The sequence below is a fragment of the Aquila chrysaetos genome, chromosome 16, assembly GCF_900496995.4.
Source record: "Aquila chrysaetos chrysaetos chromosome 16, bAquChr1.4, whole genome shotgun sequence".
Taxonomy (NCBI): domain Eukaryota; kingdom Metazoa; phylum Chordata; class Aves; order Accipitriformes; family Accipitridae; genus Aquila; species Aquila chrysaetos.
The window spans coordinates 6,917,470-6,940,337 of record NC_044019.1 but is presented as its reverse complement, the minus strand read 5'-3'; the positions used below and the strand labels follow the sequence as shown (position 1 = coordinate 6,940,337).

The window sequence follows — 22,868 nt, the reverse complement described above, 5'->3', positions numbered from 1 at the left end:
GTCACAGAAAGAAATACAAAATTTTAGCTCTCTTTTCTTCCAACCTTATACTTTGTGAAAAGAATGTATTTTTTTTGTACTTAGTATAAAAATATAGATACCATTCTGCTCTGGCAGGTTATTACCTCATTTTGCAAAGGTAAATGAGAAAAAGTGTGATATGATGGAGAATAACACTCGAAGACAGAAGTAGGTATTTAAAAGAAAAGGCTTGCTTTTTTTTTTTTTTTTAAAGTGCTATTACTCCACTGGCAATCAGTGTCATAAAAGTAAAAGCCAACAGCTTAGTAAGATACTAGGAACAACTACAGCATTTGCAAGAATAAGCAACAGTATTTAGTGTTATATAGGATGATGTGCCACAATAGATGAAAAAGCAAGCATTAGCTGCTTGTGGGCTTAGAAGAAAGTTGCCCAGAAAAGACAAGTTTTCTACGGAACATTGGTATTTTAATAAAAATCCAAGTTAAAAGCATATTTATCAGCACACTAACACAAAGGGCAAAATGGGCAAAATCTTTTACTCAGAAGATACAGTTTTCAGGAAATGGAACTCTTTTTGACTTTTTCTATTCTCTAGAAAATTTTGAGATAACCCATGGGTCTTATTGCTGTTCTCACTTTTTTGTTCTACAGAGGACAATACTCCTCCACCTGCTCCATCCTTCTGCACAGTCATCTTTTCCTTAAGTGTCCTACTATTTGTTACCTTGCAACCCTTTCCTGTTTGTTTTTCTTTTCTACCCGTTATGGGTCATGGTTTAGGTTTTGTTTCACAGGAGTGAGGAGCTATCTGTGACCACATGCCTGGATGGGCTGCAAAGCCATGGGTCTGATCTGGCCTCCAGGCAGCACTGCCCTGTAAACCCTAAGAAAACAATAATGTCCGTGCATAATTCAGAATAGCATAACTCTCTTCTAACTCTGAAAACTTAAGAATAAATATTGTGCTTTCACTCTGACTCTCTTACACATGTGCCACAAAGATGGGCAAAACCACTGGCATGCAAGGGTTTAGGAAACATACCTGAAAGTCTCCTGCTGCTGCCAGGGTGCCGTGGCCAGCACGCAGAGACACTAAACCCCACTGAACATACCCAACCCGCTGCCTGCAAACCATCCCCCGAAGCTCCCCACCACCAGCACCAGGAGTAAGGTGTCCTCTCACACCTCGGCTCTATCAGCGCAGCACCCACGCATGCTCCAGCCTCCTGCCAGGGACTAACTGCAAGGTGTCTCCTCCTTGATTAACAGGATGAGCAGACGTATCATCTCCAAGGCTCAGTTCCCACGAAAATGAACAGGCAACTCAGCTGCATGCTCAGGGACTCCTCTGATTTGTTTTCACAAAGCACAGGGACATGGACAACATCCACAACAACCACCCGTGCAGCCTTACAGCAGAAATGATACAGCCGAGCTTCATCAACGTAAATTCTCCTTACGAGGGAGGCTGTCTCATAGCAAAGTCACCCGGCGGAGGCGAGAGCTTCGTTTGCTAAATGTCGCTTAATTGCTCGCACTATGGGAGGGATGCAAGCACCGTGCAGGGGTATGGGAGGCTGTAAAGGAAAGGGCTGGTTGAACACGGCACTGCATGGGGTTCAATTTGCTTATTGGAAAATTAGAGAGAAAGGAGGGCAGCTCCTCCGGTATTGTATTACTGACAAATAATGTCACTCTGCCCTGCATTACACGGTCAATAATTAAAAGATTGTAGGTACCTCCCTAAGGAAAGCATGCAAAGACAGAAGCTTGGGGAAGACAAGACATTTCTACTGTATCAAAAAGATAGAATATAATTTTATTTCATGTACAGGGAGTTATTCCTACTATATAGTTTTCTGTTGCCGAACGGCAGAGAGCCCAGAGAGTATTAAATTCCCATTATAGAGACTAACAGCAAAAATAAAGGGACAGCTTGTGCCCTGCCTCCATGGAAAGGTCAAAGGTATCTCTGGGTTAAAAAAGCTGGTTGCAAATCTGGGGTGCAAGTGCAGTCCCCCGCTCCGCAGCCCCCCTGCAGCACCAGCGTTTCACCTCTTGACACCCCAGTTCTCCAGATGTAAGATGGACGTAATCCCTCTCACCCTGTTCCCGTAAGAACATGGGGGGTTTCTGAGGGGTTTCATGTATAAGCAGGGAAAAGGACACAAAAAACCCATCTCAGTTCTCCAGTGACCCCAGCACCATGTCTCCTTTGGGGCTGGGAGAAGCAAAAGAGGACTCTGCGAGGTGACCTGCCTTGTAAAATAGATAGGACAAAAACCTGACATGTTATTTTACCAGCAAATAATGTATCTATGCCCTTTCCCCCCTGTTTTTTCATTCTTTTTGAGGTTTTTTGGACTCACTAAAGCACAGAAGTTTTTTCTAACTTGCAGCTGAGTGGCAGGTAACCCCCTCAGGACTTCCCCCGTCATGTTGACAGCACCAATACACTTCCTTAGCACCAGCAGCGCTTTTCAATGTCATGACAAATTTTGCCTCGCACTGCCACTCAGACATAAACCACAATGGCTGGGTGCTTGTGAGAGACTGCACCGCTTCTCCATGCCAACAGGGCTCTGCTTCCCGTTGCATCCTCAAATCCCACCACCAGCAAACAGGACAGCAAGCTTTGGCAGTGCCACTCAAGAGAGAAGGGTTGAAGAAATCAAAGACCAGAACTACAAAGACATATAAGATATAAGGTATGCAAGGTGAAAGAGCAACTCAAGCCTCCCAAATATCTCAATTAGAGGATTTCATCATTGCAGCTTCATGCAATGGGCTCACGGGTGTGTAGCTGCCCTCCCTGCCTGCCTAATCCTCTTCCTGATGCTAACACAGACCGCCGCTACTTGCCTGTGTCTCTGCCTGCACTAACCAGTTCCCAGGACCTTTTTCAGCCCCCATGCTGCCAAATGCATCCCTCAGCAGGGTTGCTGGTCTGGCTTTTGCAGTTTGCGTGGGCCATGTATTCCTCCCTTGGCCAAAACTCACGGTTCACCTAAATCCTTCCTGGCTCAGAGCCTGCAGATCAAAGTCAGCTCCTGCATGTTGAGCTCCCAAATGGCTGCATGACTCACTGCAAGGGTGGCAATGGATGGACTGTGCTGACAGCAAATGAAACTGAGCGAGAGGAGCTAGGTGGGCTTGGAGCCTTCTGTGAGGTGCTGCAGTCCAGCCCAGCTGAAGAGCAGCAGGAGCATCCCACAGGCAAAGGACAGCATCCATGGGATGGCCCCAACCCTGAGAGGCACCCACTGTACAACCAACATCACCACTGAGACGCCATACTGCCTAGCATGAAAGCATGGGTTTTAACGTGAAGTTTCTTGGTTTGGGGTTGTGCATAACCTAACCTCACCTCGATGGAACTGAGGCTCATGTGAGTGCTTTCAACCCAGACAAGAACCCAGAAGGCAGCAGAAATTGGAAGAAGGTAAACAAGCCACACTCACATGCCCCCAACTAACACCCCCTGTCATCGCTGGGGAAACAGAAATGGAGGATTCAGGCTAACGGAGGTGATAAGGCACTGACCCACTGGGTCTGCTTCTGCTGGAGGCAGTGACAAATCCCTGAGGAAGGTGGAGCAGGACCATATCCAACCACCATTCACTCCTATACACCCTCCAGGAGGAGGAAATTCCTCCCTGATGTTCACAGCAAGTCATTTAACCTCACTGATGAACAGGTGAATCTCTATTTTGCACAAACCGCATCGCAGGGAAGTGCCTGGGACCAGAGTTGACCTAGTACCAGTGGGAGCACCCCCCTCCAACGCTGGCGGTGCATCTCCCATCTCATCTTTTCTCCTCCTGCACTGCATCCTGCACGGCCGAGCTACTTCTTTTCACCCACTCTAAATGTGCTGCCCATTAGTGACTAAGTGACCTCTTTGTCCCAGTTTTATGACACAGCATAAAGAGGAGATGCAGCCAGTTTTCCTTAAGACTTCAAATATTCATTTACTCCCCAAGTCCACTCCTTTCCAGAGTAAGGAATGCTCTTTCCCCTGACATCAAATGCAAATGGAGTGATTTTCCTCTTTGAAGTTATCAGCTGTAATCTTCAAGTTTGTCCTTACGTCCAAGCACTTTTAAAAATAATTTCTATTAATTGTTCCCACTGCAATTTGGTTCACACACTAACCTCCCTGCATAAAAAAACTCCACCTAAATTCCTGACATGCCCAAACCTTCCATTAATTTGTGCCCACTCGTTCTTGTGCTCATCTCTGGCCCAGTAACGTTGGGAATTAATTAGCTCTAATTCCCCACATCCAAACGCCAGCAAGGCTAGTCCCCACTTTTGACACAAGGTTTTTGACAACCCTTCTGGTACATTGACCAAACATATCTGGCCTCATAAAACCTGGCCAGCCATAAAATGCACCGTTCTCCTCCATACAGAGAGGAGGACAAGGCAACAAAGCTTTGACACATGCGGTCTTTGTGCATCATGGTGGCACAGCTTACTTTTTCAGGGCTCACCTCTTCTGGAGAGGGTGCCAGGGTTGCCACCCGGCCCACATCTCACAAGCTTTGCAGCCCTGATGCAGCATTGAGTTTTGTTTAGCTTAAAAAAAAAAATAAATTATGGGGTCAACAACAGGCATCCCAGAGAAACAGTGTGATGCTGTGACTCATACTAGGACCTGGAGGCACATCATGGCACCACCCCATGCAGAAGGAATTTTTTTGAGAGTATGATGCACAGCTCTGTTGCAGCATCAGCAGTTTTGGCATAAGGTTGCATTTGGGCTGCAAACAGCCTTCAGCAAAGCTGCCAGCAAGAGAAGGAAGGAGAGGGGGGACGTATCCTGCCAGGGTGCCTGGGGTACAGACACACAGGTGTTTTCAGCCCAGGCTGCCCAGCAGCTCTCTGGGACACCCTGCTGTTGCTCCTGGTACAGACCACACAACTCTGCAGGTTTTAATATCGAGGAAAAGGAGTTTAAACTGACACTGGAAATATTCTGCCTTCACATTTACTGCTCTGCACGGATTTTTGCAATCGGTGCCCAGGCAGGTACGAGCCCTCAGCTCCACATCTCACACGTTTCTTTTGAAAACACACACACACACTTCTCCACACATACACTCTGGGCATACACAGATAACACTTCTCAGCTTTCTAAGAAGTCTGAAAGAAACCCTGAGCTGCTAAGTCCCCATACGAATGAGGCTAAGGAGTTTCAGCAAGTCGCTGAGAGCTGAAAAGGCTCATTAATCCTCACCCAAATCTACCAACGTTACAAATCCTTTGCTGCTACAGACACCGTATATTTTATCACCCTCCTCAGCTCACTGTATTCACCAATTCACCCCATTAAGTAACACAGATCTCTTCTTTACTGGGGAGCTTCAAGCCTCCTTCCCTACACACTGCTCATTTCCACAATGGCAATAACTTGCCTAATGCCTGTCCACACCACATGGGGCTGGGATGCCACATCCACCACCGGCAGCTCTCACATGGCAGTGCAACCCGCAGGACGCCAACACTGGCCTTGAATCAGGAAAACATTTAGGAACATGATTAAGTACAACATTATCCAGGATGGCAATTAAACACAAGCTTACAGGCAAGCACATGCTTAAACGCTGTCCTGGATGGCGATGCTTTCGGAAATCAGGGCCCCTTCCACGGAAGATGCAGTTGCTGGGTGCATCAACACCGACTTGTTTGTACCACTAGAGTTTGCATATGCGTGAACAAACTGGGGAGAAAGGAAAACTGGAAACCTCTCACCTCGACTGCCTACATCAGGCAGCTGGGCTCTTTGCTACAACCCCATATAGTCTGAATTATTCTCCACATCCCATTATGGTTGGCACAGAATTGAACAACACTTGTCATATACCTGGTCCATCTGCATTTGTTCCCAGGTTCAGGGTCCTGCCTGGCAGCACGACGGCCCCCAGCAAAGCAAAGAGGGGATGCAGGGGCTGCCAGAAGCCCAGGGGTGACACACACCAAGCACCGCACTGTCTATATTAAATCCATTTAATTCTTGCTTTAGCACTGTTTGGTGGTTATTCCCATCTCCAGCTGTGAACAGCAGTGGAACAAACAGCTTATTTCTGTTTTATCTCTAGGATGCAGTGACAAGAAAGGTCCAAGCCCAGGGTGTCCTGCAGACCCCTCTGCCCAGGCTCTGTCCATTTGCATCCTCAGGTTTCTGTTACATGTTGCACAGTGGGGCTCTGCAACTGGGGTAGCAGCATGTGTGCCAGACCTAGTAACTGTGAGAGGGGACTGGAAACATGTCAGGGAAGAAAAAAAGCTCTTTCCCTTGTTTTTTCTATTAGTATTGGCTTTAGGAAATATTTTCTTTCATATTTCTGTCAATAGCACAGATTACAGGACGGGTAGCCTTGAGAGTAAGTGGCTGCTACAGGGGTAACCTGCACCAGCTTCTTTATTTTTGCTCTGAGCCTCCAGTCAGAGCTCAGAGCACTCTGGAGCGTGCAGCAAACCGAGGGTAAAAAAAGGTAAAAACACCTAAGATGAGTAAAAAAAGCCATTGCACCAAATTGTCACTAGCAAGGAAGCAGGCACTTTGTGGGTTTCCACAGGAGGGAACAAATGCACCAGTCCAGCTCCAAAACCAGTGTGCTCACTCCTGCCCAGATCTGCAGCAAGAGGAGAAACCCAACAGCGACCAGCATGCCACATCTCACCCAAGCAGACACGGGCACCAACATTGTAGGTGCAAAGATGCACGGCTTTGCAGGATGGCTACAGAAGCAAACCCAGTCCTAGTCACCAGGTTATAGATAGGGGAAGTCAGTCAGAAAGGAAAGAAAATCAGATTTAAAAGGCTGCTCTTCTCTCTGCCCTGATTCAGCTGCGGTTTACCCAGCTGTGATGTGTTTACATTTCTAGCAAACTTAATCCTGAACTCCGTGGGCCAGATATTCTAAGAAAGGAAAGGAACTTTATTAATTATGTACTAGAGAGCTGCACCAACAGTGAGCTGCTCAAGGATCCAGGCTTGGACTGAAATCTCCAGTACTGTGTAACCCCCAGGAATTTCTGGATGTATTTTATGTTGTTTTTTGTTAATTTACTTTGTAAAAAAAATAGGTGTTTTGTAAAATCCCAGATTTTTCCACTAGATACTCTCACAGATACCAAGGTAGCATTCAGGCTTCTTGCTCTAAGTATGAATGACACTATCTACAAGAGAATTCAGAGCTTGGCAGGCTGAAAGCAAGCAATTCACATTCAAGCAAGCACTCACCTACTATTTCTATGAATAATAAATACATTAATTTATTAAGTGAATAAAAGGCAGGAGACCAGAACTTATTAGCAGCTGCACTGTGAATAACCTGTGTTAGGAATCTAACACCCAAGCCTGAAAAAACAACCATGTATCTCAAAATGAAACTGAAACTTTTTCTTAGTTTTCTAAAGTTTCTTGCAAGTTAAAACAGTTTTCATATGTGAAAGTCCTAAAATCCTGTCTCCTTGTAATGTCAGAGAACTGTGTGCATCTGTTTTACCGATATGTAGGACAGATTGAAAAGCAGATATTGCACATGGCAGAGCCCATGAGGCCGATGGCTGGAGATACCAGCTTTGCTCCAAGTTAGTCTTTCCTATGAACTGTCACATTTTCATCTTCAATTTATTTAGGTCTGTTCCAATACTACATGATAAACAGTAACAGAGAAGAGAGCTTAAGGTTAACACTATTTCGCATGCACCACCACAAAACCCCACCTGTTTTCATACAAACCCCCTTTGCCACGGTGCTCACGATACAGATAAATTTCACCCTGCATGGCCAAAGCAGCAAGGGCACAAGTGGGATTGGAGCAACATCATAGCCCAACCCGCCGAAAGGCTGGTTCGCTGCCCCAGGGACTGCAGCTCAGGTCAAGGGGGAGCGGAAACTACCCGGGTGTACAAATCGCATCCGAGAGTTCAGCAGGAGGGAAGCGCGTCGGCTCCTTTTCTCAGCTAAGGAGTTCAAGTGGAAAATTTCCCTGACTGTGTCTTCTTATGGTTCTAGTGTTATTATCAGTGTATCTGCTAAAGAAAATATTCCTGGGGCTGGTGCTCCTTCAGCTTTCAGAAGAGCTTTGGTGCCGCTGTGCTCTAAGGGAAAACAAGTAACTCAGCCTTTCAGGGCTGGCTGGTGTGGAAGTGAAACTCCATCGAATTTAATTTAGGAAAAAAACAAAAGCCCCCAACTCTTCGAGCCTGAATTACTTACAATTTTCCTTTGCAAAATGAAGGAAGAATTAGACCCTACATTAACACCATGAAGATGTGGTAGTGAGGAGCAGGCAGTAAGTAAAGAATGTCCAAATTAACCTAAGTCACAGCCTGGACTCATTCCTCTGTTTATGTACATTTTTAAAGAGGTTTAATTAAGCTACCACATCTGAAGATGGGATTTTCAAAGCTATATAAGCAATTTATAAGAATCCAGACTGCAAAGGGCAGTTCGGGCGCTCATGATTCTTTGAAAATCCTCAACTGGTGTAATAGAATTCATTTTTTTCCTGCAAATTAGATACATATTTAGCCAAAATAACCTGGGGCCATGTACAGAACTTACAGATGATCATAACCTAAGCATAAGGGCAGAGTTAAGGTTACAGATTCAGATTTTACTGCCACGTTCACATGTCAAAGCGTCAAACATCCGAAGTGTAAAAATCACAAGATAGAGAAAATCAGGGCATCTTCCAGTCAGGAGTGGTTGGGCAGAGTCACCCGGTGGTGACCAAAGTACCTGTGAAATCAATCAAATAATCAACCAAATCTGAGACTGGCCAAATTCTTTCAGTAAAGCTTTAGATCTGTTTAAGGTATTTAAGATAATCTAAGTCCTTATATTGGCACAAGCTGTTTAAAATGATCTAAGGCTTTAGATTGGTTTAAGCTGCTTATGCAGCTTTAAGGTTTTAAAAAGGTTTAGACTGCTAAAAAACATTCCCCAAAAAGCAAGTGGGGTTGCTTGTTGGGAGCTGGTTGTACCATTTCACGGATTTTAGTATGGTGCAAATGCAGAAATACGTATGCAGGAGTGAAATATTTTGTTAGCAACACTTAAAGTCAAAGTCAGTCAGTACCACGTCTATAAATACTGAGTTTACAGATGATTTCTATTGGCAAAAGTTTGAAAGGAGCAGCATGCCATAGTTAAAGCACCAAGAACTCTGTCTTCTTTAAAAAAAAAGGAGAAAAAAAGTACCATAGGCAATTACACAAAAACTTAATGCAACAATTTCACCCTGTTAAGAAAAAGTAGACGATATATAAACCCTACAAATTCAGCTTTCCTCTCCTCCTTTCTACTACTCTTATTTCCAGCGTTGTATCACCAAAATACAGTATCCCTTGTCATGCTCTTCTTAGGATTACACCTATTTGCAAGCCCACAGATGCCTCTGGGGATGTGAAATCCAAGGTGCCCATGTGGTGCTGGAAAAGCTCAATAACAAGACCCCATTAGCCACACAGATACTTGCCTCGAGCAATACTTCTGTATTGCAGGGTGTGCTGGAACACACAAGGGCCAAGAAGGCTCTTCCAGGAGGCCAGGATGGGTTCCACTCTCATCTGCATCTCTGCAGCACAAAATTATCCCCACTCAAGCAAATTTTTTGCAAGGAGGACACTCAAGCCCCCACGCTTCAAGTTAACCACCTATCTCGCTGAGGTGCACAGCTCTTAGCTGCAAGGAGCGCTTTTATTTTCTTAATTCCTCCTCAGCAGGTCCAGCTGGGCTCAAAACATCCCCAAAGTCCCCAAAGCTCCCTTCTCCATGAGATGCACGCTCCGGGTCTTGCTCCAACACTGCACCCTGGGCTCTGCAATTGCTAGCCCAGTGAGACCTTTTACTAGCTCCAGCTCTGCAGTGTCACCCTGCCAGCAGGGCATGGGAAGGCTGCAAGGGCAAAGTCTGCCCCAGACCTTGGGTTCTGCCCCAGACCTCGGGTTCAGTCCCACCCAGCCTGTGAGATGAGGAGCCCAGTGCAAAGCTCAGCCCCAACTCCTGGAGCACAGCACTCAGCTGCAAGGATGGAGTCACCACCTGTCCCTTGGGGAGCTTAATTTCCTTCCTGAAACACTGTCTGGAAAATCAGGGCAACTCTCCTGCTTGAGGGCACACCTTTTATAAACACATTGCAAAAACACATCTAGTCTCCTTTAGCAAGTTTAGATCACCACAATTTTTAGTTTCCCTTTTCTGCCCCACGGAGGGGACGGTCCCATCCCTCCATACCATCTAGATGCAGAAAATGCAGTTAGACTGGGACAAAGAGCCATTTTTTTAAGCCACTTGAGCACAGGCACTGTGGTACACAGCCACACTCTGCTCTCATTTACACAAACATAAAGGCAGAGCATCTGGCCATGTGTCAAAAGTCTTTAATTACATGATCGAGCTTATCTTAAATATCTATTTATTGAAAGTTGTAAATAACACAAGATTGCATTCTCTCTGATAAACATCAGACAGACAAAGGGAAGTGACAATTACATATTCAACCTAACACTTTCTTATTCCATCTTTTGATTGCTTAACTTTGCAACCTTTATGTGGTGTTAATGTAGGCGTCCTCTCCCCCCTCCACCTTTGCAGTCCCCCCCCCCCCACCTTTGCAGTTTGCTCTTAAGTACCAAGTTCTTTTTATGGTTATTCAGTCATGGAGAACCAAATAAGGGTTTTTTTTCATAATGAAGATTTTTATCCTAATATGCATTTTTGACTTGGGACTGTGCTTCTTCAGACAGCATCAGTCCATGAGCAGCTTTTGCAATGGCAAACACTGAGCAAAATCCAAATGACTGAGAAAAAAAATACACAAACACTGACAGAAATAGCAACAGAAGCAACAGAAACCTGTTATGTACAGTTAGCTGAGAAAATTAGCCTCTTGATTTTCAATTTACCCAACTTTTTCCACTGTAAGGAACAACAGAGTGCTCAGGGACAGGTTCATGCCTCAAAAGTGTACACAGCATCCCAAAACAAAGTGCAGAATAACTATGGATACAGACTAATTTCAGCTTCCTTAGAGTCCTCCCTATCTGAGGATTATCATATGATTTGCAAAATCTTCATAAGCAATAACATCACACCAGGAGACAGCACTGGGAAATGCAAGGCAACGCCAGAACCGATGAGCTGATTTACCCAGGAGAGAACATGCCCCCATTGCACTCCACAATTTCAACTGCAAAAGGAATACAGGTCCTGCCAGCTGCAGGCATACAATCACACAGCTGTTGTATAGCTTTATCATACCTTGTCGCATTCCTGTATTCATCAATAAGCCAAATTCGAGGTAAATTAGCTATTCTGGGAGTTTATTTACCTTCCTGGTTTTCCCCGTGCAAGTTTTCCAGAACACTTTTGAGGTCTGGTGTTATTTACATTACCGCAATGCCTTGTTATTTATATTATCAATCCCTGCCAGTAGACAAAGGGGTGTTGAAATTTGAGCATGGAAATACAGTAAGGGGTGAAACAAGCATGGAGCTCTTCCCCGCAGCATCCCCATGAGCACAGCCCAGCCTTCTGCTTCATGGCCCCATGGTCAACCAAGCACACTGCCCGCGCTGGACTGCCCAAGTTCACTGTCTTTGCACAATTCACTGAAGGGAATCTCTTTTCTGATTTTATCATCTATTCTGTATGACGGAACACCCTGAAATCTCCCAAACAGCAAGAGCACCTTCCTGCTCAACAGCACGCTAGCTACACCCGTGCCACACAAATACCCGTAGCACTGGCATTTCCTGAGGTGCCAATAAGAAACTGAAGTCAAGGAACAAATTTTTTGCCCTACAGGGTGATACGTCTCTGTAAAAACAGAAACAAGGAGTCTTTCTTCTCTTAAACTGCCTATAGTGTAGGGAAGTACAAGAGACCTTCGGTAGCATCAACCCAACCATCAACCATCCCCCTGCACTGGGAGAGCACGTACAGGTGCCTCGTTTCACAGATAGAGGAAGACATAATTTCATATGCTATGCAGTTTAGGAGCACAACATTCAACAGCACTTTTGCTTCCAGGTCCCCATGGCTTCACAAGGGGAAACTAAATCCCATCGATGCTTAATCCGCAACATAGTTGAGGAGTAAAATAATATAATTTCTGCCCCAACTGAGAAGCACGTCTTTCGCTCTCACTATAAACCAAACCAGGTATATAGTCAGCGCTCCAAAAAACAACTCACTTGGTTCTCACAGCAATATCTTCCATTCGTTACCTTATTTATTTATTTTAAGTTTGTGGTTCATGCTCTGCTGACTGCCCCCATGCACCTTGCAGCCCATGAGCCACACACACACTAGCACACATTCTCATCGCTGTTGAAGCTGGCCCAAGATCAGTTTTCACCCCCTGTATTGGGTGGTCTGACCCACACAGCCACCTTACTCACTGCTTTCTCTTGGCATGGCAACACATCTTGTTTGGAGACAGGAAGCCACTCTAAATATTTTCTTTCAATCTGCCATGGGTGCACAGTACGTCCTTCACTTGCCAGGTAGATTTTTTTTCCACTGCATAAAATTACTGTCCAATGAATTAATCAAATTTATAATCAAATGCAACTATCAGTAAGGTAGACGTTGCCTGCGCTTGCTTAGAGACGTCCCTGCTGCACAGGGTCATCTGGAGAATTCATTTCTAGCAACAGATTTCACTGCAGCGAAGAGTTTTCAGAAGAAACCTGGCCAAACTGCTTTTGAACAGCCATTAAAAACAAAACAACCTGTTTGGCTCAGCAATTTTCACTCTCCCATAAAATTCACTATGATGCCAGGATGAAAAAAAAAAAAAATTTAAAAATATGAGGTAAAGCAACGAAAAACAGGGTGAATGGGAACATGCCTGCAACATACTAGACTGCAATGACTTTGACAACCAACACAGAATGAGGTAAGGGCCTTAAGGAGAGAGATGAGGGATGATAAATTTCTTTTCATGGACTAAAACACTCAGGCAAAGGGGAACTGGCTGGCAAGGATTGGAAATGCCTTTGAAACACAGATGACATAGGATGTGGGTTAGAGGGACCAGGACTGGGGCAGGACAGGATGATGCTTGCGCAGCTGAGCTGGTCCCAGGAGTCTGCTCTTTTGCACAGGAGCATTTATTTAAAAGACCATATGATCTCCAATCACACCTCTATCAATTTTTCCTTTGGTTATTTCAAACATACTAGACCTTTTGATTTCAAATCCATCATTTAGCAGTAACACCCACCGGGTTATATACAATATGCTTAAACTCTAAAGGCAACTAAAAAAGGGGGGTTAGAAGTTTTGTTTGTAGCAGAGGTGTATTTTGAAGGACTCTGAGATCATCCCTGACATCATCATGAGCAGCACTCGCCTTTCTCACTCGCGCTTTAACAGAATGATAAACTCTACAGTGACTTATTTTCAGCAGATCACTTGTTACATCAGGGTTTACTCATTTCTTTTTGCTGGCAGCCCCCAAACCAGGGCCGTGAGTCAGCAGCAGCCCTGGGTCCTTCCTCCAGAGACACAGGAGACGGTCCAGCCACCTGCGGTTGTCTCCTCCACCGGATTTTATTGACCAAGCTCCTTTCAAAGATGGCACACAGGAGGGGAAGCAAGCAAGAGACAATCTCTCCACTGCACTGAAAATCTGGGCTGTTTGAGGGGCAGACAACCCATCTGAAGGTCTCGAGTCCCATGGGATTCCCATGTAGGGAGCTTGCAAGTAGCCCTGGAGCAGCAGGGCTGTGAGATCCTCCTCTCCCAGCTGCAGGGAGAGGCAGATCAGCTAGGACCATTAGGGTCAGGGTTATTAGGCCATCCTGGGTCACAACAACCCATCCAGACCAGCCCCAGGCTGGGACCAGCAGCAGCTGGGCTCCTCCTGGGGACCATCCCAGGAGCTATTTCTGGGCCTCCCCCTCCCTCTGATCCCAGGGGATGCCAGCAGCATCCCATGTCCCTCAGCCACGAGGGCTTTCACATGTGGCCCCCTGAGAGCCCAAGCTGGCCACACTGCATGCAACGTGCCTCTTTAAATTATTCAAGTCATTGTTAACAGCAGCCGGTTGCAGCGTTCACCTCCAAACGGCCCAGACCCCACCACAGCATCCACGCCCCCAGGAGCTGGGGTTGCTCCTGCTTCTCACAGCAAGGATCATCGGTGCAACAACACACATCTAGCAACAGGGATTATCTATACAGTAAAATATGTTCCCCCATGCATTTCCCTACAGCACCGGTGTCTGCCCAGCAAATAATTATCTAAAAAAAAAAAAAAAGCGAGCCCTGCTGTCTGCAGTTGGAGCTTAGAGTCAAAACTTATTACTTGTATTTTGAATCTGCCTGGGACTCACACTGAGATCTTGGCCAAATGGCTCCCCCTTCCTCCTCCCCATTTCCCACACAGAAGAAAAAGTAAGAGGCAGAAAGGTTAAATGGGAACAAAAAAGGCCATGCTGCTTCCCCCCTGCCCCACACCTCAGTTAACCACCGAGACCAGAGTTGAGCAAATCCATGACTTACGTAGCTGCTATGTTTCCATTCTTGGCATAAAAGTTTCTGAGCTTTTCAAAGAACTAAATGAAGAGATTTGGCCTACGAATTCTGACATCCCTTCTGCAGTAAGGTCAGTATTATGGTTAAATATGGGTAAGCAACAACCAGCCCTCTTAGGTATTTCTGAAGATCCTCTTCAGATAACAATGTACACCCTTAAACAGTCAAATAAATCAGCATGCTGGGATGTACTATTCTTTGGTGCATCCATACTAACCCATGTTACACATCTGCCTTAACTGAGCCAGCTTCAGATATTTAGCTTTACATGGAGAAAGCAGATATTTTTGAGCCCCAAACAAGTCTAGAGTGGTTTTTGCTTCTACCAGCACAAGGCAGAAAGACTCACTCCCAGCTGGTCCAATTAAAAATGATAGGTTTAGGTCAATATTATGTTCCTGCTCTCCTGGCACTGATCCCTTCCTCACCAGCTCCATGTCCTGAACACAGAAAGCTGAGATTTCTGATAATTGCTGGACCATCCCAGGGCCAGGTGGAAATCCAGAACTAAAGTGCAACTGAGGAGGAAGCCTTTAAAGCGGTCTGAACCCGGGCTCCTCCAGGGGTCCACAAAACTTCTTGGCCCATCAACAGCATTCTCAATTCCCAGCACATACCCCTATATATACAACTCAATTGAACAGGCCAGCCACAATCCTTACCAGAAATGGGCCAAGATGCTGCAGAGCCATTTGAAAGCCACAACCTTGCATGTTACGTATGTTTATAGGAGATTTACAACTGTTTCAAGCAAAATAATGAACAGCACCCTTTGCAAGCACGATACCATCAGATGACCTGGGCTCTGGTGCCTTGGAGAAAAACAGTTTCATTTCCCTTTCTCAGGAGGTGGTGAAAGGTTAAAAGTCAGAGTGATGCAGGGCCACCAACTCCCACCAGTCCCAAGGTATTACAGAGACCTCGTAAAAGGGCAAGTCCTGGCAGGACTCAGATGCCACTATCCCTGCAGAGAAGCACGCTGGCTCTGGTACAGCATGAGACAAAATCTGCTGTGTCCTGCTCAAACTGCCGCGAGGAGGGTTTGGGCTGGGCAATGCACAAAGCGTTTCGTGGCCCCAGAGGCAGCGGAGCAGAAGCCCATTCCCTGTACAGGAGATGATTTGATAGGAAAAACACCACCTTCCCATCCTCCCCCTCCCTAGTTACCACCCGCTTGGGCTTTCTCAGGGAACCGGTTTCTCATCCAAAACGTTTCCTACCAGCCTGAGAGGAGCGAGAGCTCGGGACTGGAGACGAGCAGCAAGCTCCCACATGGCACTGCTTTGCAGAAATCCCGCCAAGCAAGCAGGCTGGCAGAAAGGAGAGAGAAATAAAGACCGACCCCCCCATGTTTTGTTGCAGCTGGGAGGATTTGCAATCTCCAAAAGAAGACGACAAAAAAAAAAAAAAAGTAGCGGTGAGCACGCTCCTTCATTGGCATGGCGTGAAAACCAGAGAGAAAGTCCCATCCCCGCAGGACCACACAGCCCCGGCGCGAGCCGAGGATCACTGGCTCGGCATGAGGGAGTGCGAGGTTTGGGGAAACATCCGTTTTCTTTGCACCCCAAAGCACAAGGCTGGGGGTTGCCAGCACCCGACAGCATTCGGATTTGCCATTTCTGGCAGAGCAGGAGGACAGGGAACGCAAGGTGCTCGGAGCCCCGCGCCCGGCTAAAACCAGGCTTAGAGGAGTATTCCCCTACTGCTGGCTCCAAAGCATATTTTAATCATATTCTCCTGTATATACCCCATATCAAGCTCCTAATTAAAAATTATTTGCTTTTGGAAGGGGGGGACAGACCAGAGTGCATATTCAGTTTTGATTACTTTTTATCTGTCAGGTTAGATATTCACAAGTTCTCTTTCTAGGAAGCCTCAAGGGGTTGTTTATATAAAATAAGTATTTTATTTCATGTGCTGCCCACCCTCAGCTCGCACAATTAATTGGGCTAAACTTTTTGGAGATCCTTTCCTTGACAGTCAGGCAAAAAAACTACAATTAATCTTGCATGCACACAGAGAAAAGAAATATATTGCTCAAACACACTTAAACACACCAAAATATAAATGTAAACTTCCAGACAAAGGGCTAATTTCTGCCCTGAGAGGTTCATATGGCCGAAGGAGCTGGATGATCCCAGCGAGGGCTGGATTTGGCCCTTGGAGAGGCCACTGCAGTCCCTGCTGCAAGCCCAGGCTCGCAGCTGTGGGAACACGGCAGAAAACCCAGAGCCCGAGTGAGAGCCATGGCCAGGTACTGCATGGGGCTGCCGTACAGCAGCTGCAGATGCCTCCACCTGCCTCTGCCACAGCAGCCCACCAGCACGGGGCAAAACTCAAGCTCCCCAGCAAAGGACAAACCTCTGAGGGTAATATCCCAGCGCTGCCCGAATGCTAGCCCCAAGCATGCACAAATAAAATTAGGCAGGGTGAAAAAAACAGTGCCCAGGCTTTGTACAGGCAAAAGGGGATTCAGCCATAGGCAGGGATCTAGCTGTTAAAATGAAGGTAGGAATATATTTTTTTTAATATGTTCATACACGCTGTAGCATCAGGTAACAGCTGCTTCCACTCTGCAGCGAGTATAAATGCAGGATGGGAAGCAAAGCAGGGCCTCGGCACAGGCACCCGGCATCGCCCCAGGAGGACGAGGCTCCCCACAGAGCAACATGTCCATTTTTCCACCGACGCAGCGGCCAGGGTGCCCGGCGGAGGCGCGTGCCCCTCTGCACGCCTGTGTCGATCTTGCATGTCGCTAACACATGCGGCGTTCACCTCCCACCACCCCCCAGCCCTGCCTCCCACCAGCAAGGAAAAAAAAAAATAATAATAATCTGTGCACATTGGGAGAAAATGAAGTTGCTGTCAAGCGACGATAAATTCATGCGACAGCCAGGGCTAATTAAGCAGGAGCAAGCAGCAAAGTAGCTGCGAGCGTGGCGGGGACAGGGTTACAGGCTGGCTGTGGGCTGATTGACACCGCTAAGGTTACCTCGGGCTTGGGGAGCTCGCCCATCGCGCCATGCACGGCTGCCAGCGCTGGCCACCCAGGGGATACACACACACGCACATACATATATATATATACACACACATGCACACTCGGTGTGCAGCGGGCGAGCGTCTCGGTGGCAACCTGACACCTTTCGGGAGGCAAAATGGAATCTCGCCGTCCGGTTGTGCACCCGCAGCAAGGGAGGGGGGAGAAAAATATACCATTTGCAAATATGCACGCAGAGAACAAAAAAAAACAACCAAACCCCCGGTGCCTACCTTTGCTGGGTGCCAGCAGGCAGATCCCGGACTGTTTTGGGTCGGTGGCTGTTCCCTTCTTTATGAAATGTTCAGCTCAGCCGGTGCTATTTGCATTCTTTCATTAGCACCTGTTTCAAGTAAGGAAGGAGAAAGCTCATTACGAGATCAGCTTCCTTTCAAAATAAATTATTAAAAAAAAAGAGATGCACGCTGCCAAATAATAATAACGCTAATAAAAAAAAACAAAAAAACCACATGTATATTAAAGCCCAAACTAGGCAGTTTAATAATGGGAGATCTTGTAGGTTGTGAGCATGCTCCAGCCGGAACAAATCCTTCCTCTGTTATTCCTCTGAATAAAAATAAACCACGATCAAGAAACCCAAACGGAAGCTTCCTCCTAGAATCCCTGCTGCTGAAAAATATGTAATAAATTCAGCCCGAAGACGCAGACTCTAATCAGCAGCTGTTTTCTGGATCCAAAGCCAGCCAAAGCCTCTCTTGTCTTTTCCCACTATGAGTCTAGGCCTTTTTGAAAAGGGTTTTAACCTTTTAAAGATACAGTGCACCAATTATCACTTCTGGAGGACTGTCACTCACGGCGCAAATAAATTAATAAAGCAGCAGCAGCAGCACAGTGAGAGCAGGGGGAGGTGTGGTTTGCACTAGCAGTCTTTCTTCGTGAGTATTATTATATATTTTTTTTAACAGGATTCCCCCCCCTTTGGGAGAATAATAATAAACGGAAAACTTGCCACCCAGCTCTTGGATAAATGCATAGTCATTATAAAAATGAACAGCTGCTGGATGCGATTCAGGGAGTTGTACGGTCGCTCCTTATCAGGGTTAAATTTGTTGCAACTGAATTTTAGGTATTAACAGTTTCTGTTCCAGCCGTGGTGTGAGAGGGTTAATGACATGCAGAGAGGAGCTCTGTCAAGTGCTTCCCATCAAACTAAGGATCAGGCTGCAAAGTTTGAACTGAGCAGCCCTGGCACAGCAATAAAGCATTCTTCCAGGAGTGGGATTTTGGGTTTTTAGCAAACCGAACTAAAGCCCCCAAAAAGCTCAGCCCTCCAATAACAAGCACTGCAAAGCGCTGGCGGCCCCGTGCATGGCACAGCTCCCCGGAGGACAACGCGGAGCCAGCTCTCCCATGGGGGACCGGGGGGTGCTGGGCCCCCCAAAGCAGCGGGTCCCCAGGCCTGGCACCCCACGGCAGCGTCCCCCGGCAGCCTCGTGCCTCTCCTGGTGCCATCGGCGCCCGGCCCACCTGGGTGGCAATCGCATCCTCCTGGTCAGGGAGCAGGGAGCAAGGGGCCATACCTGGGGTGCTGCGGCTCTGCACCCCGCGCTCCTCTCTGGCCAGTCCTCTCTGCAGCCCCCGGCATGCAAACCATCGGGAGCAAGCGGTCCTCCCACCCTCTCCCCCCCCCCCCCCCCTCCCTCCTCCTCCTCTTCAGCAGAAAATCATCATATTTCATGTGTCGCTGCTCCAGCCTCGCCAATTGGCTGGGCACTCGCAGGCGGAAATGTCAGGAGCAGCCCAGCATCGGTGCCTGCCTGTGGCCGCCTGTTCCCCCCGGGACTGCCGGGTCCCCGCTGTTTGCAAACCGCAGCCCGGAGCAGGGGGCACAGGGCTGGCCATCAAAACTGGAAGAAAAGGGGGTTTTGTGGGTTTTGGTTTGGTTTGGGTTTTTTTTTTTTTTCCCTGCACGACTTTGGCTCAGCTCCGGAGGGATGCAGGCTGCCAGCAACTTGACCTTGACCCGCACGGTTGCGTTACGCTGCCAGCAAGAAGCATTTTCCGGATGACGGAGACCCAGCACATCTGCTGTGCTCCACAGAGCTGCCTCCCTCCGTGCTGGGCCACGCCGAGGGGCTGCGCTAACCCACCCCAGCACCAGCTCCATGGGTGCAGCTCTAGTCACACTACAGGTACTGTAGCTGCTCGGAGGGATGATGCCTGACAAATCAATGCTTTCTTTTTTTTGCCTGTTTTCAAAGTCAGTGCATTTGTTTACAGCTTGCCCCCCACACCCAGATGGTGTAAACAAACAAGATGTATCAGCATGCTTCTTTATCATCTTAATAGCTGGGGAGGCTGGGATTTGGAAAGAGGGGCTTGCCTGAAGCTAACCAGTGTGGAGCAACAGCTCAAGTAGGAAGACAGCTGAAGACTTATCATCATCTGATCATTTTCCTTCTCAAAGCAGGGAAAAAAAATCCAAAAATCTTCTTGGGAAATGGAGCAATGGAATAGCAGAATGGAATAATCGTGATGAAAACTGTCACCTATCTCCCCCGCAAACACCCAACCTAGAAATGAGAGGTGAACACATCCAGTGACACTGAAAAATGTTCTCCTAAGAAGCAACTGAGCCACGCTTTCCTGCTGGGCTCTCTAACCCAACAGGAGCGTAAGGAACAGGGGAAATAGGACAGCCAAAAGCTAACTTTTATTTCGTGGCTGCTTACACAAGGATAAAAAAATTGCATTGTCACAACAAATAAAGAGGATTTGAGTGCGGCATTTATGGTACAAATCAGCTTATGAAACCCGCAGTTCTCTACTGACTGTGAAAAAACTCAATACTAAATGGGCAATGTATTGGATGGAAGAGTAAAAAGCTCCAAAGCTTCCTTATTTGGCCATCTGATGAGCAGCCTGCAGCCCAAGTCACTTCAGCAAGTGGATCCAGCCCAGGGCAGTGTGCTCCTGCAAGGGGAGCTTGGCAGTCACCATTTCCACCATCTACAATGTCCTCTACCTCCCTGTGTCAAGGCAAGTGCTTTGGCACAGCAGAAACTCATCACCACTGTGTGTCACTGTAGGCATTAAAACAAGTGCAGTAAGAGGGAAGAAAGTGAGATAATCAGGCTATTAAGCAAAAAAACCCACTGCCTCAGTCCAGAGCAACAGGACACAGTTCTTCAGGCTGTTCTTCCTCTTCCAGATTTCAAGAGGAAGCCACACAACAAGACGTTTCATGACCTACGCTAGCCTGGACTTCATGGGACAGATGACCCAAGTCTGTCATGGTAGGTCTGCAAGGTGCCGTGCAGCTCCATGCATGAGCACCTGAATGAATTAATAGAGCTATAGAAGTGGTGCCACCACCTTGTCATTGTGCTCCTACCAACACCAACACCCTCACGTGAGCCCAGACCTCCACATGCCACCACACTACCACATAGACCTTGAGAAGTGACTTGTCTTCATGGGCCTCACTTTCCACACCCGCGAGACACATGCAAAAATAACTGTGCTAAGAAAGCATGGCAGAGTTTACTGAAGTCTGTCAAGTCAACATCTAAACCCCTAAATGACCGGTAGCAAAATCAGATCAACCATCACCTCATAACACAGTGCTGGGCAGCCAGTGCTTGAAAGCCTCATGCAAGCAGGAGCACATAGTCCAACCTCCCAAGGAAAACACCACACTGCCCAGAATGAAATCCTGTTTGAACAAGAGACTTTCTTTGGAAAAATGTACAATCGGCTTAAAAATTGCCTGTGGTGGCTATGTATCTCCACTGCTAAACGTGAGCTTCATCAGCAGGCTGCGTTTAGCTGGCTTCGGTTCCTGATCTGGAGACCTAGTCACTCCTAACTGAGCTACATTGAGCAAAGCCAGAGTCTTGGTTTTATTCCCTGTGAAACTTCAATGAGAAGGCCCAAAATGGGCAGGAGTCAGAAGAGATGACCTGTTACCAGTTTTGCTCTCCATTTTTGCTCTTTTAGACCATTACCACATTACCCTTATATACATAAGGGAAGGATAAAAGGTGTGAAACAATTCTGCTTTGAGGCTGTTTTGGGTTTGTGTGGCGGGGTTTTGGTAGCGGGGGAGGGGCTGCAGGGTGTCTCCTGTGAGAAGCTGCTGGAAGCTTCCCCGGCTCCAAGTGGGACCCGCCGCTGGCCCGGGCCGAGCCCCTCAGCGACGGCGGTCGCGCCTCTGGGAGAACAGGTTTAAGAAGGGGAACCTGCGGTGAGTAGTGGGAGTGGAGTGTGAGAGGAACCCCTGTGCAGATCCCGAGGTCAGTGAGGAAGGGGGGGAGGAGGAGCGGGGGAGGAGGGGATGCCCCTGCAGCCCCTGGGGAGACCAGGCGGCAGGCTGTCCCCCCCCAGCCCAGGGAGGGCAGCGGGGGAGCAGATGCCCGCCTGCAGCCCGGGGAGAGAGGAGCCCGCGCCGGAGCAGGTGGGTGCCCCCCAAGATGGCCGCGACTCCACGGGAAAGCCCGCGCTGGAGCAGGCTGTGACTGAAGATCGGCCCGCGGAAAGGACCCACGCCGGAGAAGTTTGTGAGGAACCGCAGCCCGCGGAAAGGACTCACGTTAGAGGCGTTCGTGAAGGACTGTCTCCCGTGGGAGGGACCCCACGGCGGAGCAGGGGCCGAGTGAGGAGTCCTCCCCCTGAGGAGGAAGGAGCGGCAGAGACAAGGTGTGAGGAACGGACCCCAGCCCCCGTCCCCTGTTCCCCTGCACCGCCGGGGGGAGGAGGGGGAGAGAACCGGGCGTGGGGCTGAGGCGGGAAGGAGGGAGGGGTGGGGGGAAGGTGTTCTACGGTTTGGGTTTACTTCTCATTATCCTTGGTTTGATTTGATTGGTAGTAAGTTAAATTGATTTTGTTTCTTCCCCAAGTTGAGTCTGTCTTTTGCCTGTGACCATAACTGGTGACTGATCCCTCCCTGTCCTTGTCTCGACCCTCGAGCTTCTCGTTATATTTTCTTCTCCCCATCCCGCCGCGGGGGGGTAGTGAGCGAGTGGCTGCGTGGTGCTTTGTTGCCGGCTGGGCTGAAACCACGACGGAGGGATATTCTTCACTTACAGTCATTCTAGCTTCCCTCTGACCCCACACAATTTTTAGGAGATCCACAATTTTTAGGAGATCCTTCCAGAAAAACACATACCAAAAGGTGGCACAGAAGTTGTGGGAAGACCACAACCACCTGATTCACCCCTAGAAAAGGAAATCAATAAAATAATCCTGAAATCAATTAGCTAACTAGGTTTTAATCCTTTTCATATGTGCCATGTTGAAGTTGCATCACCTTTTCTT

The 22,868-nt window shown here is 47.6% G+C and overlaps 1 protein-coding gene across 7 annotated transcripts in view; it reads right to left on the bottom strand.

Annotated features, from left to right (window-relative positions):
• Positions 1-19,197, bottom strand: part of HIVEP3 (HIVEP zinc finger 3) — a 276,516-nt gene extending 257,319 nt beyond the window's left edge. For 3 of the 7 annotated variants that reach the window (XM_030039183.1, XM_030039173.2, XM_041129230.1), the window contains exons 1-2: positions 19,080-19,172; positions 17,825-17,934 (exon numbers count right to left, since the gene is read on the bottom strand). The gene's annotated coding sequence lies outside the window, so the exon portion shown is untranslated. Of the gene's footprint in view, positions 1-17,824; positions 18,330-18,355; positions 18,375-19,079 lie in introns of those variants that run through there. The other 4 variants (XM_041129228.1, XM_041129231.1, XM_041129229.1 and 1 more) reach the window with 4 other exon arrangements.
• Between the last annotated feature and the right edge of the window lie 3,671 nt (positions 19,198-22,868).